The sequence below is a fragment of the Globicephala melas genome, chromosome 4 (genome assembly GCF_963455315.2).
Source record: "Globicephala melas chromosome 4, mGloMel1.2, whole genome shotgun sequence".
Classification (NCBI taxonomy): Eukaryota; Metazoa; Chordata; class Mammalia; order Artiodactyla; family Delphinidae; genus Globicephala; species Globicephala melas.
Genome location: NC_083317.1, coordinates 70,089,972 through 70,108,004, shown reverse-complemented (window position 1 = coordinate 70,108,004; position 18,033 = coordinate 70,089,972). Strand labels below are relative to the sequence as shown.

At 43.1% G+C, this 18,033-nt stretch overlaps 1 protein-coding gene across 1 annotated transcript in view; it reads left to right on the top strand.

The window, feature by feature from the left end:
- HEG1 (heart development protein with EGF like domains 1) overlaps positions 1-17,360 on the top strand; it is a 144,185-nt gene extending 126,825 nt beyond the window's left edge. The window contains exon 19 of the transcript XR_009563721.1: positions 17,279-17,360. The gene's annotated coding sequence lies outside the window, so the exon portion shown is untranslated. The remainder of the gene's footprint in view (positions 1-17,278) is intronic.
- The last annotated feature ends 673 nt before the right edge of the window (positions 17,361-18,033 follow it).

Here is an 18,033-nt window from a genome sequence, read left to right as displayed (position 1 = left end):
GTTTATCTCTCCTCCAACTTTGAATGACAGCCCTGCCAGGTAGAATGTTCTTGGTTATAGGTTTTTTTCCTTTCATCACTTTAGATATATTGTGCCACTTCCTTCTGGCCTGCAAAGATTATGCTGAAAAGTCAGCTTATAGTCTTATGGGAGTTCCTTTATACATAACTAGTTGCTTTTCTCTTGCTGCTTTTAAGATTCTGTCTTTAATTTTTGCCATTTTAATTACAGTATGTTTTGGTGTGGACCTTTTTGGGTTCCTCTTCTTTGGAACTGTCTGTGCTTCTTGGACCTGAATTTTTTTTCCTTTCCCAGGTTAGGGAAGTTTTCAGTTACTCTTTCTTAAAGTAAGTTCTCTACCACTTTCTCTCTCTCTTCTCCTTATGGGACCTCTACAGTGCAAATGTTAGTATGCTTTATGTTGTCCCAGAGAGCTCTTAAGTGTTTCTCATTTTTTTTTAATTCTTTTTGTGTGTGTGTGATATCCACTACTTTGTCTTCCACTGATCTGTTCCTCTGTACCATCTAATCTACCATTGATTCCTTCCAGTGTGTTTTTTATTTCAGTTATTATATTCTTCATCTCTGTTTGTTTCTTCTTTGTATCTTCTCTTTGTTGAAATCTCATTGTGTTCATCCATTCTTCTCCTGAGTTCATTGAGCATCTTTATGATCATTAGCTTGAACTCTTTATCAGGTAGATTGCATATCTCCTCTTCACTTAGTTCTTTTACTGAGGTTTTGTCTTGTTTCTTCATTTGTAACATATTCCTCTGTCTCCCCATTTTGCCTAACTCTCTGTGTTTATTTTTATGTATTAGGTAGGTCACTTCTCCAAGATTGAGAAGTGACCTTATGTAGGAGACATCCTGTGGGGCCCAGCAGCACACTTCCCTCTGGTCACCAGAGTTATATGCTCTAGGGGTGCCCCATATGTAGACTGCCTGAGCCCTTTTGTTGTAGAGGGGCGAACTGCCATGGGCACATGGAAGGCAAGCCTGCCCTCAGCCTGGTTCTGCCAGACCTTGCCTCATGCAGTGGCTGCTGGCCTGCTGGTGAGTGGGACTGATTCCTGGAGCAGCTGGCTGCAGGATCCAGGGAGCCCCAGGGCTGGTCCTGGCCCAGTGATGGGCGGGGCCAGGTTCTGGGGCTGTTGTCAGTCCACTGGTGGGTAGGTAAACCTGTGGTGCTGATATGCTAGGGAGAGGGCTCCAATATTGCACTTGCTAGCACCGGTGTCCTCATGGTAGAAGGAGTTCCCCAAAATGGCTTCTGCCAGCATCTATGTCCCCAGGGCATTTCCCCTTTGCTTCCTGCCTCTTGGGGAGGTGCTCTAAGATCAACAGGTTTGTCTGACCCAGGCTCATTTTAATTTATTGCCTCTGTGCTGAGACTTGGAGCATCTGAGATTTTGTGCGAGCTCTCTAAGAGTGGAGTTTCTGTTACCTACAGCCCTCCAGCTCTCCCGAACATAAGCCCTGCTGGTCTTCAGAGGCAGACATTCTGAGGACTCGTCTTCCCATGCCAGACCCCTAGGCTGGGTAACCCAGTGTGGGGCTCAGACCCCTTGCTGCTTGGGAAGAACCTCCGCAATTGTGATTATCCTCCTGTTTGTGGGCTGTCTCTCTAGGGTGTGAGTCTTGAGTATATTGCCTCCCTGCCCCTCCTACCCATCTCATTGTGGTTCCTTCTTTATATCTTTAGTTGTGGAAAATTATTTCTGCTTGTCGTCAGGTTGTTCTCATCGATAGTTGCTTTGTAACTATTTGTAATTCTGGTGTGTCCATGGGAGGAGGTGAGCCCAGGGTTTTCCTACTCCACCATCTTGACCACACCAAATAGCAGACTTTGTATTAGCAATGGGAAATGAGTTTTGTGTTCCATCTCTAGTCCCTGAGGAAATGCCAATGCTTCAACATTTTCTTTTTTAAATCACCAGTGCATAACCATCATGTCAAAAAAGAAGAGAAAAGTGGACTTCAAGTGCCATGCTTTTAAATCCCAGTATGCATTATTTTAGAGTATGGAGTATGGATTATTTTGTCATCAAATTCGATGGCAAAGCATTGCTTATTATGCAACAACACGATTGGTGGGCTAAACTAATAGATTATGTTAAGTTACCAGACTAAGGATGTATCACAGGAGAGCAACCATCAGGAAAAATAGAAAATTTTAAATGAATTATCTCATTGCAGCAAAATTTCCTCATAAAATTAAATAATGAAAATGAGGCTGTAGTCAAAGCAAGTTTTCAAGTGGCTCATTTGTTAGCCAAGCAAGGAAAACCAATTAGGGATGAGTTAATTAAATTGTTTTTGATTGCAGCAGCCAAAGAAATGTGTCCAGACAAAAGAAATTTATTTAAGACTGTTTCAGCAAGAATAGTTGCTCAAAGAGTTGAGAACATTGGGAACAGTGTCAATGGTCAATTAATAAACAAGGCAAATAATTCTGAGTGGTTTTCCTTGGCCCTTGATAGGTGATAGATGTTACCAATACTACTCAGTTGTGGTTTATTTAAGGAGCCAGTGACAAGTTTGAAGTGACTGAATAATTAACCTCTATGAAGAGCTTCTGTGGAACAACTATAAGAAATAATATTTTCAAAATGAAATTATCTACTTTAAATGGGTAAATATATGATATGTGAATTAAATCTCAATAAAGCTATTTTGTAAAAAAAATATTTGCAAAGAAATTGTGAGAACACTATTTTCAGTATAAATTGAAGTAGAATCGGCTAAGATATGTTACAGCTGAAGGTGGTAGAAGTATGTGTAGAACAGAAAAAGCTATAGTTGGATTCACTTACAAAGCTCCTGAAAATGTTAGACATTTAAAGCCTATGGTTATTCATTATATTATTTATGAGTAAGAATTCTGTGGAGAATATTTGAATATACCCTGTGTTGTAGAGCCGGTACTGTTAACGATGAACGTCATTCACTGTCAGTGGACTTAACCATCACTGGTTCTGTGAATCTTTGTCTAATATAGAAGCTAACATCCTGACTTATCCTACTATAAAGCAGTTTCATGGCCGAGCAGTAGTGAGCAGAGTGGAGCAGAGACAGATATTTGCCTGCAATGGCTTTTGAAGGTAGCTTTTGCTAAAGACTTGGTAATGCTTCTTAATGAATTCAACTTACAATTACAAGGTAAAACAGCACTACATGCAAATTTTATACTATGGTTAAGTCATTTTAACAACAATTTAATAATGTTGTATAATTCACAAGTAATGTCAAGCTACTTTCTATACTTCCCCTGCAGTCAAAATTTAAAATGAGAAGAAACATCTTCCTATCTAGCCTGTTTTTTTTTTTAAAGAAGATGTTGGGGGTAGGAGTTTATTCATTTATTTTTGCTGTGTTGGGTCTTCGTTTCTGTGCGAGGGCTTTCTCCAGCCGCGGCAAGCGGGGGCCACTCTTCATCGCGGCGCGCGGGCCTCTCACTATCGCGGCCTCTCTTGCTGCAGAGCACAGGCTCCAGGCGCGCAGGCTCAGTAGTTGTGACTCACGGGCCTAGTTGCTCCGCGGCATGTGGGATCTTCCCAGACCAGGGCTCGAACCCAAGTCCCCTGCATTAGCAGGCAGATTCTCAACCACTGCGCCACCAGGGAAGCCCCTGTCTAGCCTTTTATTGAACAAGCTTGCTGACCCAGATCTAAGTCACAGTTGTACCTGTGCTTCAGATTCCTAGCCATAATATATGTATTATAATAGTAAATCTTCTTTATGATTCTGAGTTAATAAGTGTGAAGTGAAGAGTGTAGAATGGTGGCACATGGTAGGTGCTTTTAAAGTGTAAGTTGTTATTAATAACTATATTTCTATAGCTCTTCTGAACTATGCAGAGATGTGGTCATTACAAAAAGCTATCTGTAGGCAGAGGGAGGCCTCTGGTGAATAAAAGTTTCCTTTAAGACAGTCCTCTGTAAAATTGCTGGAGAGATTTCCATCTAATCCATCCCAGATTACATTTTAAATTTTTTATTTTTTGGTGGCAGCTTTATTGAGATATAATTCACATACCATACAGTTCACTGATTTAAATTCAATGCATCATCACAGCCAATTTTAGAATATTTCCATCATCCCAGAAAGAAACCCATACTTCTTAGCCATCATCCCCTCATCCTCCCACTTCCCCCTAGCCCTAGGCAACAACTGATCCACTTTCTGTATCTACAGATTTGCTTATTCTGGACATTTAATATAAATGGAATTATACGATATGTGGTCTTTGTGACTGGTTTGTTTCACTTAGCCTATTATTTTCAAGCTTTATCCACATTGTACTTTATTCCTTTTTATGGTGGAATAATGTTCCACTGTATGAAATATACCACATTCTGTTAATCCATTCATCCGTTGATAGACATTGGGTTCTTTCTATCTTTTGGCTATTGTGAATAATGAACTTTCATGTACAAATTTTTGTGTGGACAAGTTTTTTCACTTCTCTTAGGAATATATCTGGAAGTGGAATTGCTGGGTGAAATGGGAACTCTCACTTTTTGAGGAATTACCAGACATTTGTCTAGAGTAGCTGTACCATTTTGCATCCCTACCAGAAGTGTATGAGGATTCCAATTCCCCACATCCTCACCCATACTTGGCAATTATCTGTCTTTTGCTTATAGCCATCTTAGTGATGATAAAGTGATATCCAGCTCACTTTCAATTCTCTGGGATGATGTATTGGGGAAAACTACTCTTCCCACCACTCCACACTGGGTCCGTGTGGGAACAACACCCTGGGGGCCCAGCCCTGCAAGAGCTTCAGGGTATTTGCACTAGAACGTAACTTTTTCTCAGAGGAGAAAAGATTCCCAGAGACTGTGCCCCATTGGTAATTAGTCTTCAGTTCACAAACCCACACAGTTATACTACCCTCTGAATGAGCATTATTGGGAGATGAGGAAATATTTTTCAAGGGACTACAAATAGTTACAGGGCAGATTATTACAAGGCATCTTGACTCAGCAGGATCCAGGACAGGATGGCTTCTAGAGAGAAGTTCTGTAGACACTACTGCCCAGCCCTACCTCCCACCACCCACTCCCCAACCTTGTGATTTCCAGAGACACCAAGGAGTCTTCTGGGGAGAGGGACCAGGGCCGGTGGGAGAGAATTTCCAGAAAGGAAGGGGGAGTCTCCCTGAGGAGACAGACATCCCCTCACTGCAGGAGGTCAGAGGGAAGGGTGGTTTCTGGTCCTTCCCTTTATGGCGGCTGCCGCCCAGAGTGGAGCAGAGGCTGAGATATTTGCCTGCAAAGGAATCCTGCCAATCGGGGGCTGTTTATTGCGTGCCTGTGTGCGCTGGCCTCTGCTGGGTGTTGTGCTTATCAGGTGCACTGTACAGAGAGGGTTTCAAGGTGAGATCTTCCCATTACGGGAAGTAGCTCCCAGCCCACCTTGCATGTGCCCTGCATAGCACTTTCACAGTTATCGCAGAAATGCTCATTTCAAGTCATTGCTCTATCCGCAGAGCCTGGAACAACATCTGGCAGTTGTAGATGCGCTAAAGTGTTCGGTGAATGAAGGAAAACACCTAGACTTGACACTGGCTGGTGGAACCCAAGCATAGTACCTCACTGTATCTATTGTTTTGTAGTTTATTTATACTTAGTAAATACAGTATTGCTGAAAATTTCCTTTGTCATAGTGACTATGTAATATTCTTCTCATGAACTCAATAAATTTGTCTTGACCAAGCTCTAGCTTTTGGACATTTTCATAGTTTAAATTTTTTCCTGTGAAGAATAATACATCCCTGTATAGATGTTTTTGAGCACAGGTCTGACTGTTCCCTTAGGATAAATTCCTAGAATGGAATTGCTGGGTCGAGTGGTGGGTCCATTGTTAGAGGCCTGTGATGCATATCGCCAAATGTCCCTTCCCCCAAAGGCTGTGTATGAGGCATGTTTCCCACACACCATTGTCTTCAGCAAGCATTGTCATTCTTTTCATCTTCTCAGTAAGATAGGCCCATAATCAGAGTATCTAACTGATTCCTGATGCTATGCAGCCTCTCAGGAGATTGCTTATGAATGCATGCCCAAGTTTTATTTCAAATTTGTCATAAAGAAAACAGTTCCTGAGATAGCCAGATCAAAGATTCCTTCTTGGGCTTCCCTGGTGGCGCAGTGGTTGAATGTCCGCCTGCCAATGCAGGGGACACGGGTTCGTGCCCCGGTCCGGGAGGATCCCACATGCCGCGGAGCGGCTGGGCCCGTGAGCCGTGGCCGCTGAGCCTGCGCGTCCGGAGCCTGTGCTCCGCAACGGGAGAGGCCACAAAAGTGAGAGGCCCGTGTACCGCAAAAAAAAAAAAAAGATTCCTTCTTGGAAGAGACATTTTATAGGTGATGAAGAACAACAGCGACCAAAAAGAATTTCTGGTTACAGATCATTGGGAAAGTTGCAGGTCGAGTTGCAGCCTTGAACGTCAAGTTAAACGTCATTACACTCTCCCCAGACTGACAGTAAGCTGGCGGTGGGGGGTAACTTCCCCGGAACAGGTGCTTATCTGAGAATAAGTCAGTTATCAGAAAATAACTCGGAGTTCAGCTCCAACGCAGGCTTGGTTCAATTTTCTCTTTTACTACTTTCATGTGACATTTGTCATGTTGTTGATATTTCATATTTCTTTTTACTTATTTCTATTTACCTGTTTGCTTCCCCCACCCCCATGCTTTTAAAAGCCCTCCTCCGCAACACCCACCCAATGATGTGTCCTAACATCATGTTTTCCATACAGGATTCTTGACAAACCATATATCGTCTCTACTCTTTTCTTCCATAATTTGTTTTCTTGATATCGACATTTTTTCAAGACCTAAATGAATTTACTTTTAAAATAAACTTTACATCATCACCTCAAATAAAACATTAGTTTCATTTTCCATAAATAGAAAGTCACGATAAAATAAATACAATAAAGGTGAAGTGTGATTGGATTCTAGGTGGGTATCTGTGATTGCCAAAGGCTCTTTGAGCAGTTCTCTTCCTTGTAATGGGAAATAATGCAAGAAAGAGAACAGTTGAAGATATATTAGCAGTAAATGAGATTTTACAATCAGAATGACTGAAATAAGTTTGAAATTGCAATTAACTTCCCCTTCTAAGTGAACCAGTGTTCTCGAATGCTGTGTCCATAGACCACTTAAAATCGTCTGTGTGCTATGAGCGCAGTGGCTCTCACACCTGAGCGTGCATCAGCACTTCCTGGAGTCTTGTTAAAACACAGATCACCGATTCAGTAAGTCTGGGCTAGGACTTGAAATGTGCATTTCTTTCTCCCTCCCTCCCTCCTGCCCTCCCTCCCTCCCTCCTCACTTTCTTTCTTTCTTGCTGCGTTGGGTCTTCATTGCTGCGCGCCAGCTTTCTCTAATTGCAGTGAGCGGGAGCTACTCTTCATTGCGGTGCGTGGGCTTCTCATTGCGGTGGCTTCTCTTGTTGCAGTGCACCGGCTCTAGGCGCGCGGGCTTCAGTAGCTGCAGCATGCAGGCTCAGTGGTTGTGGCTTGCCGGCTTTGTTGCTCTATAGCATGTGGGATCTTCCTGGACCAGGGCTCAAACCCGTGTCCCCTGCATTGGCAGGCGGATTCTTAACCACTGCGCCACCAGGGAATGTGCATTTCTAAAAAGTGCTCGGGCCATGCTGGTGCTGCTGGTCCAGGGCACATACTCCAAAAGGCACAGCCCTCATTGCCTCGCATCTCACTTTAGGAAGAACTGGCTAGGGAAGGCCGACAGGTGCAAACCAGAAACAACTGCAACTCCAAACAGGTGCAAACCTACTCCCGTTCGTTGTGACCATTTTCCTCTCAAAGAGCAACAAGCCCAGGCCCAAGGCTGGCATCCCTGAGAGCAGTGCTGTAATTTCTAGAAACACTCACTTCCTCTGGGAGGAAAGCTGAATTGCAGTGTGTGGCCAGGAGAGAGCTTTCTGGCCTTCATAAAACCTCCCCAAAATCGGTGAGCAGAGGAGGAAGTAGGTGAGAAGCCACACTACTTCCTTGGGAATGCCCCTCCATATGACTTCTCCCAGAGTTGAATTTTCTAAAGACCGATATTCAAATGGAATTAAGGAGTCCACAAAAGTTGACTCTCTCCATGATGAGAAAATAAATTTTTTTGAGAACTGACTAAACTCAGTGAAGTGAGTAGATAAGTGATTGTCAAGTTTTATAAGCCACACCTCCAAAAGCCAATGCCTCGCCCTTTCGAAGGCTAAGGTGTTTGAAACGCAGCTCCAGGGATGGAATGCCCACGTGTCGGCATTGGAACCTTCCTCTGAGCCCTTGACATCACCTGTGTGTGAGAAGAGAAAATCTCAGGAAGAGAGCTTGACCATGATACTGCCTCCCAACAAGTCAATCATGTTAATTGGTCCATGTTTCTCTCTAGGGCCTATCTTTATAGAGGTATATTTTTCACATAATTAGATATATAATGAAAACCTTGCCTTTAAAGAAAATTTTTTTATTAAAGTATATGAAGTGTAGTTGATTTACAATGTTGTGTTAATTTCTGGTATACAGCAAAGTGATTCAGTTATACATATATATTCTTTTCCATTACGTTTTATCACAGGATATTGACTATAGTTCCTTGTGCTATACAGTAGGACATTGCTGTTTATCTATTTTGTATATAGTAGTTTGTATCTGCTAATCCCAAGCTCCTAATTTATCCCTTCTCCTCCCCCTTTCCCCTTTGGTAACCATAAGTTTGTTCTCTATGTCTGTGAGTCTGTTTCTGTTTTGTAAATCAGGTCATATGTATCACATTTTAGATTCCACATGTAAATGATATCATCTGGTATTTGTCTTTCTCTGTCTGACTTACTTCACTTAGGATTATAATCTCTAGGTCCATCCAAGTTGCTGCAAATGGCATTATTTCATTCATTTTTATGGCTGAGTTATATTCCGCTGTAGATATGTACCACTTCTTCTTTATCCATTTGTCTGTTGATGGACGTTTAGGTTGCTTCCATGTCTTGGCTATTGTAAATAGTGCTGCTGTGAACATTGGGATGCATGTATATTTTCGAATTAGAGTTTTCTCCAGACATATGCCCAGGAGTGGGATTTGTTGGATCATATGGCAACTCTATTTCTGGTGTTTTAAGGAACCTCCATACTGTTCTCCATAGTGGCTGCACCAATTTACATTCCCACCAACAGTCAGTGTAGGAGAGAGAACCCTACGTTTTTCACACACTGTCACAGTAGAAGAAGCACTCTTCCTTATTGCTGTATCTAAGCTTCCCTTGTGCAATGCTGTCATGTGTTTCAAGGATAGTCACCACATTTATTCCCCTTTTCTTGAATATTAAAAGTTGTTTTAAACTTTTTATAATATACATAATAGTGCAGCAAATGTATTTGTACATATACTTTTCCCTTGAACTGAAAACATTTCCTTAGGATACAGTCCTAAGTGAATTTCTCAGTCAAAAGGTAAGAACATTTTTATGGCTCTTAATACTTGTTGCTGAATTGCCTTTTGGAGGCGGAGGGGGGGGGTGTAGCATTTGCAAGCATGTTAAATTATCTGCACCCTCACCAGAACTGAACATTATCAATGTGAACACTTTTAACAGATGTAAAATGTCATTTCATTTTTGTTCTAGTTAGTAGCATGTCTTTAAAACAAGTGAAAAGTTTAGTATTTTCCCCATACTTCTTTTTTTTTTTTGAATTTTATTTTATTTATTTTTTTATACAGCAGGTTCTTATTAGTTATCCACTTTATCCCATACTTCTTTACTAACTTTATTTTCTCTCTGTGGATAATTTGATTATGACAATCAACTTCTGGAAAAGAAATTATCCAAATGCGTGGTGAGTCTGAAGACCCAGAACGATATCTTATTTACTTGCATTCCCTGCTCCCTGAACCTTCAACAAACTGGATGACATTCGTCCATTCTTTCGTTTAATCCATAAACATTTCCTGAGCACCTGCTATATGCCAGGTGTTCTGGGTGCTGGGGATGGAGGAGTGAACGTGGCAGGGAAGATCTCATGGGAGATGTGGCATGAGACGGCTCTCATGGGCAATAGACAACCAAAACAACAAAGAGACAAAGTCATTTCATACATATTGAGGCCATGGAGGAAATGAACTGGGCTTGGATAGTCAAGTGTCTCTTTTAGACGAGGCCACCAAGAAGAACCCTCCTGTCATTCTCCTGCTTAAATGTCCCCAAGGCTTCCTGGTTTTGCACTTAGAATAAGATACGCACTCCCTGCAGGATCAGGCCACAGTGTGCCTCTCTGACATTACCTCCTTCCAATCTCCTCCAAAATGACAGTGCTCCTCAAACACCAAAGTTGTACTCATTGTCCCCTCTGCCTTCAATGTTCTTCTCCGATGTTTGAATGGCAACCTCTTTCTTAATATCAGGTCTGAGTTCAGACATCAGCTCCCATGAGAAGATTCTGCTTACCATCCTATATAAAGGAGTACCTTCTACCCCACCAGTCACCATGCCGTTATGTTTTATTTTCTTCATAGCATGTATCACTCTCTGAAATTATTTTGTTTTCTGCCCACCCCTTGGCTCCTGTAAGGTCCAGGAGAATAGAGACCACCACCATCTTGTTCACTGCTTCTTAGATGTGCCTGACAGATGTACAGAAGTGCCTCAAACATCTGATATCAATTGAACAGCCACCTGAACTTCATTCCTGTAAAGTATCCATTAAGTGAAAAGTTAATTTCAGTAGATATGAATGCCAGGATTGGAAATGGTTTTGTCAAGCTGTCACCAGTTAAACACTTGAGTTGGGAATATTGCTTTCCCACAAGCCATTTCTCTGGGAATGGTTTACTGAATTAGAGAGGAAAATAACTGATCAGTTTCATTTATTATCCAAGCATGATATTGGTAATCAGTATTAGTCAATCTGAGAAGACTGTGTATCAAGGGACTAGAATTAGTGAGAAGCAGTTGAAGGCAGTTGACATTTCTTTCAACATTTGATTCTGTAGACAAAAAATTCTGCCGGTCTAGTTGTTTAATCTCGATATAGATTTTAGGTTTCTAATGATTCTCCAAAGCCTTCGGGCCTTATGATGATACCACCATGTTGCAATCCTAAATGGCTTTGACACAGCTCTCTTCTGCTTACCCTATGTCTGAATAGTCGGATATAATTTAAATTAATGGGCCCGTCCTGTCCCTCTCCATAGCCAATAGATCATTGATAAGGTCCCTGCTGAAGTGTAGTTCTCTGGTGACCAGGTAATTGTGGGTAAACTTAGCTCTTTTTAGATGATTCTGCGACTAAGTCACCTAAACAGACCGTTGTTTCTATGGGAAAATGGAGTCTGTGTTTTCGACTTACAGGTGTCTAGAATATAGCTGGTGTGGTGCTAATAAATATCACCCCTTTTCCTTGCCCACATTTTGAATCATGTGAGAATTGAGACAAAGAATATGGCAGATGGAGACAAAATATCACTTTCAACAGGAGCTTGTTTCGGAGAATGTGGTTTAGGGCTTTCTAATACTGAATCCTTACCTCCCAGCTACAACAGTCCTGAATACCCAGGTTCTCCCCCAGAAGGGTAAGGCAGGATTGGAGATGAGTATTCCCAGTTTATTCTTCTGAAATAAGTCAGCACACCTCACTTAGGGCAGAGTCAGTAAAGGCACTGAGAGGCCAGGAGCGTGGCGCTCACTGAGCTGCTCCACAGGGAAGGATTCCCATCAGCCACGAGGAAGAAGCATTTCCACAACTGAGAAGCTCTATGTACTTGTCTCTATAGTCCTGGAGTGTTGTAGTCTGGTGTGGCCTGGGTTCAAAGAGGCCTAAGAAAGGATGACTGTGGGTTCATACGTTCAGGACTACCTGACCTTCTTGTTGCTCACGTTTTGCCAGGTAAGGCCAGGGAAGAGTCAGGAAGGCAGGTGCCTAGAAGACCTCCGTCCCTTCCTGGTCATACTTCCTTGTGTCCTCAGCAGAGAAGTGGAGTAGAAAACCACAGTAGATATCGACACTGTTGTAATAGAGTGGCATTAGCAGACACTGGCAGTAGTGCTCTGTGGCTACTACTCTCTTGATATCTTGAAACCAGAAAAAGGTAGAGCAGTGGGCTCTTCCTGGTTTAGGAGACAGGATTTGAGACCCTGCAGCTAATTATGTGACCTCAGGCCACTTTCTCAATTTTCCTAAATTCCTGGTTAGCCTTTTACAAAGTGAATGTACTAGGTTGAAACGCCATGTAAAAATGGCAGAAAGGGAGAACATATTTGCAATACGTATATAAAGAACACTTGACAACTCAAAAATAAGGAGACAACTCCACTAAAAATGAACAAATGATTTGAAACAAATATTTTTAAAAAGAAGAGATATGGGGCTTCCCTGGTGGCGCAGTGGTTGAGAGTCCGCCTGCCGATGCAGGGGACGCGGGTTCGTGCCCCGGTCCGGGAAGATCCCACATGCCGCGGAGCGGCTGGGCCCGTGAGCCATGGCCGCTGAGCCTGCGCGTCCGGAGCCTGTGCTCCGCAACGGGAGAGGCCACAACAGTGAGAGGCCCGCGTACCGCCAAAAAAAAAAAAAAAAAAAAAAAAGATGCTCCATATCATTTGTCGTCAGGAGATGCAAATTAAAACCAAAGTGAGATACCACTACATACCCTTTAGAATGGTTAATATTATAAAGACTGAGAGTAAGCAACTGTTGGCAAGGATGGGTAGCAAGTGGGACTCATATGTTGCTGATGGGAATGTAAAGTGCAACAGCTTTGGAAAACAATTTGAGAGTTTGTTAAAAGTTAAACATATACCTGTCGTATGATACAACCATTCCACACCTAAGTATTCACCCAAGAGAAATGAAAGCGTATGACCACACAAAGACTTGTGCATGAATATTCATAGGACCTTTGTAATAGTCAAAAACTGGAAACAACCCAAATGTCCATCAACAGATGAATAGGTAAACCGGAGTATGTTCACCATATCTATACAATGGAATACTCTTCAGAAATAGGAAAAATGAATGAATGAATGAATCTCAAAATAATTGTCCTGAGTCAAAGAAGCCAGACCAAAAACTAACCCCCTCCCAAATGCAGTACATCTGCATGACTCCATTTGTATAAAATTCTAGAAAATACAAATTAATCTGTAGTGACAGAAAGCAATCCGTGGTTACCTTAGACTGGAGGTGTGGGGAAGGATGAACACAAGAAAACTTTGGGGAATTATGAGAACATTTGATATCTTGATTATGGTGATGGTTTCATGGGTGTGTGTACGTGTCGAAGCTTTAAATGTGTGAGTTTACATAAATTATACCTCAATAAAGTTGTCAAAGAAGGGAAAAATAAAGAAAGGAAACAGGGAAGGAGGAAGAACTGACACACAGTAATACGGATGAATTTCACAAAACATCGTGCTGAGGGAGAGAAGCTGGACATAAAATAACACATACTGTACGACTCCGTTTATATACAATTCTAGAAAAAGCAAACTAATCTCTAGTGACAGAAAGCAGGTTGGCAGTTGCCTGGGGTTGGGGGTGGAGGACAGAATAGACTGCAAAAGGGCAAGAGGAAATTTTGGGTGTGATCAATGTTCTGTATCTTGATTGTAATGGTGGTTTGACATGAATATACATCTATCAAAGCTCATTGAGTTTTACACTTTACAAATGGATTGATCTATTGAAGTAAATTATACCTACCTAAATAAAGTGAGTTTTAAAAGGCCTTTGTTTAACTCTTGCTGCCAGGGATCATTCAAGCTGAGAATAATGTACCACATATGGGCCCAAGAGTTGTCTTTGCTTGGGGAAAAATATTTAAATGAGCCTCTCAGCTGTGAAGAGTAAATCCCAAATCCTATTCCTGAATGAAGATTTTTGGGACAACAGGGAACTCGCCTGCTGTGTAATCTAAAAATTTTTGTTTTCACTAAGGTTAGAGTGAAAACTCTGGCTAATATTCACCAGGTGTTATTGGCTTCATTCCTCTGCCTGGGGCCAAATGCAGTGGGGTGGGGGTCCTGGATTTTAAAGAGGGAGGACTGGATTAAAAAGACCTTCATCCAAGTGATAAAGCTGGTTCCGGAAACATGGTGAGAGGTCAGGGGCTGAGGAATAAGAGGTGAGTAGAGGACCTGCGAGGGGGGACCTGCCCCATGAACCACCACGAGTCAAGAGATCAAGTCATCTGTTTTAAGGTATTCTCTTTCTGCACTGTATTTTCCCCTCCTTGATCTGTCACACACAAACTCTCAGTAAAGTTAGAGTAAAGGTTACAATTTGATATTCACTGCCTCTGAGGACATTAATGTGGGGTCATGTCCAGGTACAGTGATATGTGGGGAACCAGGGAAGCTTGGAGACATGAATACAAAGTTGCTAGAAGTGACCGTCAGAGAGGCCCAGAGCGGTGGTCCACAGTGAAAGGTGATAAAAGCTCAGCAACAAACAGTCTGGAGAAACACATGAGGACTCCTCAGGGATTCTCAGAACTATAGCTGGAGGAAACTGTGGATTTCCTGCACTCCAGCGGAGTGAGAAGAGCACAGACTATATTACTGAGTGTTTAAAGGAACGGTGACCTCCTAAAAGGTGGTAGCTTGGGGATGTTTGGAATATAAAGAGATTAACTAACACCCCCCTCTGGTCCCCAGTCTCCCAAGGATGTTTGGACTGTCCTGAGTTATTTTGGACTATGAGACAAAAATAATCCATAACTCCTGGTTCGCCTCTTCTATCTCAAAAGCTCGGAAGGGACCTACGCTATATGACCAAACCCTAACTAGTAGTTGCCTTTGTCTGGTTTGACGTCAGTTAATTACTGGACTTTGAACCTGAGAAAGAGTTAAAAAGAAAGATAGCTGGAGGGAAATCATTTTCTCCCTGGATTACCTAGCAAGAACAGATAAAATGAAAGCCTTCACTCACCTCAGTCTTCTCGCCCTCCTTTTTCTAATCTCAGGTAAGGAACATTTAAAATTTTTTAATTCTTTTTTTTTTTTTTTTTTAACATCTTTATTGGGGTATAATTGCTTTACAATGGTGTGTTAAAATTTTTTAATTCTTTTAATCATGTTTGTTGTCTCTAGGATAGAATCAGCAGGCTTAAGCTTAATTCCCACGGCCCCATTAGGTGGACTATTTTGTGGATGAAGTTTCCTCTCCAACTGGGCTCAAAGACACAAGGCATTTCAGTCTGTGATGAAGGCAGATAGAACAGTGGTAAAAGAAGCTTCTGGACTAAGATTTGGGGTTCAGCAAGCCAGAGATTTGTCCCTGAGACTCCTGAGGCCAGACAAGAACAACTTGGTAGTTCCAAGGGCTCAGTGCCCTAGAATCTCCTTCTCGTTAACCTTCAGATGTCATTTGGGTCCTAATGCAGAGCAGGGACCTGGTTTAATCCCTGAATGTGGCATCAAGAGTTCTTTTTTGCTCCTTACTCATGGGGGTCAAGGCTTACCTCTGGGCAAATCCCTTAATCCCTCTGAGTATTGGTGGGCATTCCTGTCAAATGTGGGTGCTCATAACCATTCCATAGGCCTGTTGGACACAGGGTAAGCCCTTGATAAGTGAGAGTAGTAGGAGGAACAGGGTAGCAGCTGTCGAGATGGCCAGCTGATGAACTATTTTCTTGCTCCTGGGAGAGCATTTGCCTATGAATGACCGGTTAAGCCCAGCCCTCTTCAAGGTGAAGAGCCAGATTCTGTCATCCAGGGGCTTCCAGACCCAAGCGGGAATTAGGCAACATCTTCGGCAGTTTTCTATATCCAAAGGTTTACAAATAGCTCCCTCACTAAAACTTTTCCTTTTAATAATTTTTTTATCCGATTGTCATTGTCAGAGCTCTTAGAGACAATTAAGGGTTCTAGAAAAGTGATTATAGGATCACTAAGAGTACACTACCCCATGTGTCCAGGGGTTCCTAAGATTCGAAAAAAGGCAGCTTTGATGATCAGCATAGCCCTTAGGGCAAAAACCACCTGTATTCATCTTATTCTTTAAAAAGTTCATGTCTCTAGAATTACGAATGGGTAAACATCACTAGAAAACATTTTGAAGAAGTTTAATACATTAAATACCTTAATGAGGTATTTTTATTTCATCATTCTTTAAACACAACCCCTTCCCTACCATCCCTCAGCTAACAAGCGATGTAATGGAAAACTGGGACAATTGCTGTAAATTGTAAAAAGACAAAAGGAGGCATGTCCAGGTGGTAAACAGCCCCACCTGGTGGCATTTTCAATTGCCCTCCCTGAGAACTGCTCTGAGGAATATTAAACGCAGATGGACAGTTCTGCAACTGCAGGCATAAATGATATTACATCTTGTAATAATATGACATGTTGATATTAATATATAATTAATATTTCATATTATAAATTATATTACTATATTATAATTAATAATAATACAATAAATAATATTAACTCTTCATATTTTTCTACCAGTTGAACATCATATTTTTCAGTAACTTTTTTTTTTTTTTTTTGCCGTGCCTCGCGGCTTGCGGGATCTCAATTCCCTGACTAGGGATGGAACCCGGGCCACAGCAGTGAAAGCCTGGAATCCTAACCACTAGGCCACCCAGGGAACTCCCCAGTAATATTTTTCCAGTTTTGTCTGTTTAATTTTTAACTGTATTTATTGTGGTTTTTTTTTAAGAAGTAGTCATGTGTTTTCATTTTTAATGTAATCCACTACATTTATTTTTCAGAAAAAAAACGGATTGGGTACTCATTAGTATTAAATAATAGCAACTGTCATTATATATTCAATGTTATGTCTTCTGAAACTTAATATCTTTGTTCCTCCAGCCGAGAACCGAACTGCTTCAAACTCAGCTGCCTCTAATACAATAAGCAATTACTAAAGCTACAGTGACTTGAGGTTCAATGTTCACATTCAGCAAGTTTAAATCCACTCTTATGTGATTTTTGAAACCTTATTTATTAACTGAAAATATTGCTTGCTGATAAAACTTGCTCGAATGCTATCGCTGAATGTACAAGTCACCGATTATGCCAATACAACAAAGATAACCACATGTTTGAGGACTGCAATGAGCCGGACATTCACTGAAAAAAAAAAAATACAACGAAACAAAACTCACACAATATCTGAGAATCTGGACACTTTGTATCAGTGTTTTGAAGTGTTTCATTAATATCTTAAGACAAGTGTATCAAAACCTTGGCAGGATTTAATTGAAAGTCGCCAGTTTTATTTTTACTAACATCAGAAAGTTGTGCCTGTGCCACAGGTGTTGCTGTAACTCGTACCAGCCCCAGCAGCGCTCCTGCTTCCAGCGCCGGCCCAGCGGCGCCTGCCACCAGCCCCACGAGCGCTCCTGCTTCCAGCGCCGGCCCAGCGGCGCCTGCCACCAGCGCCACGAGCGCTCCTGCTTCCAGCGCCGGCCCAGCGGCGCCTGCCACCAGCGCCACGAGCGCTCCTGCTTCCAGCGCCGGCCCAGCGGCGCCTGCCACCAGCGCCACGAGCGCTCCTGCTTCCAGCGCCGGCCCAGCGGCGCCTGCCACCAGCGCCACGAGCGCTCCTGCTTCCAGCGCCGGCCCAGCGGCGCCTGCCACCAGCCCCACGAGCGCTCCTGCTTCCAGCGCCGGCCCAGCGGCGCCTGCCACCAGCCCCACGAGCGCTCCTGCTTCCAGCGCCGGCCCAGCGGCGCCTGCCACCAGCGCCACGAGCGCTCCTGCTTCCAGCGCCGGCCCAGCGGCGCCTGCCACCAGCGCCACGAGCGCTCCTGCTTCCAGCGCCGGCCCAGCGGCGCCTGCCACCAGCGCCACGAGCGCTCCTGCTTCCAGCGCCGGCCCAGCGGCGCCTGCCACCAGCGCCACGAGCGCTCCTGCTTCCAGCGCCGGCCCAGCGGCGCCTGCCACCAGCCCCACCAGCGCTCCTGCTTCCAGCGCCGGCCCAGCGGCGCCTGCCACCAGCCCCACCAGCGCTCCTGCTTCCAGCGCCGGCCCAGCGGCGCCTGCCACCAGCCCCACGAGCGCTCCTGCT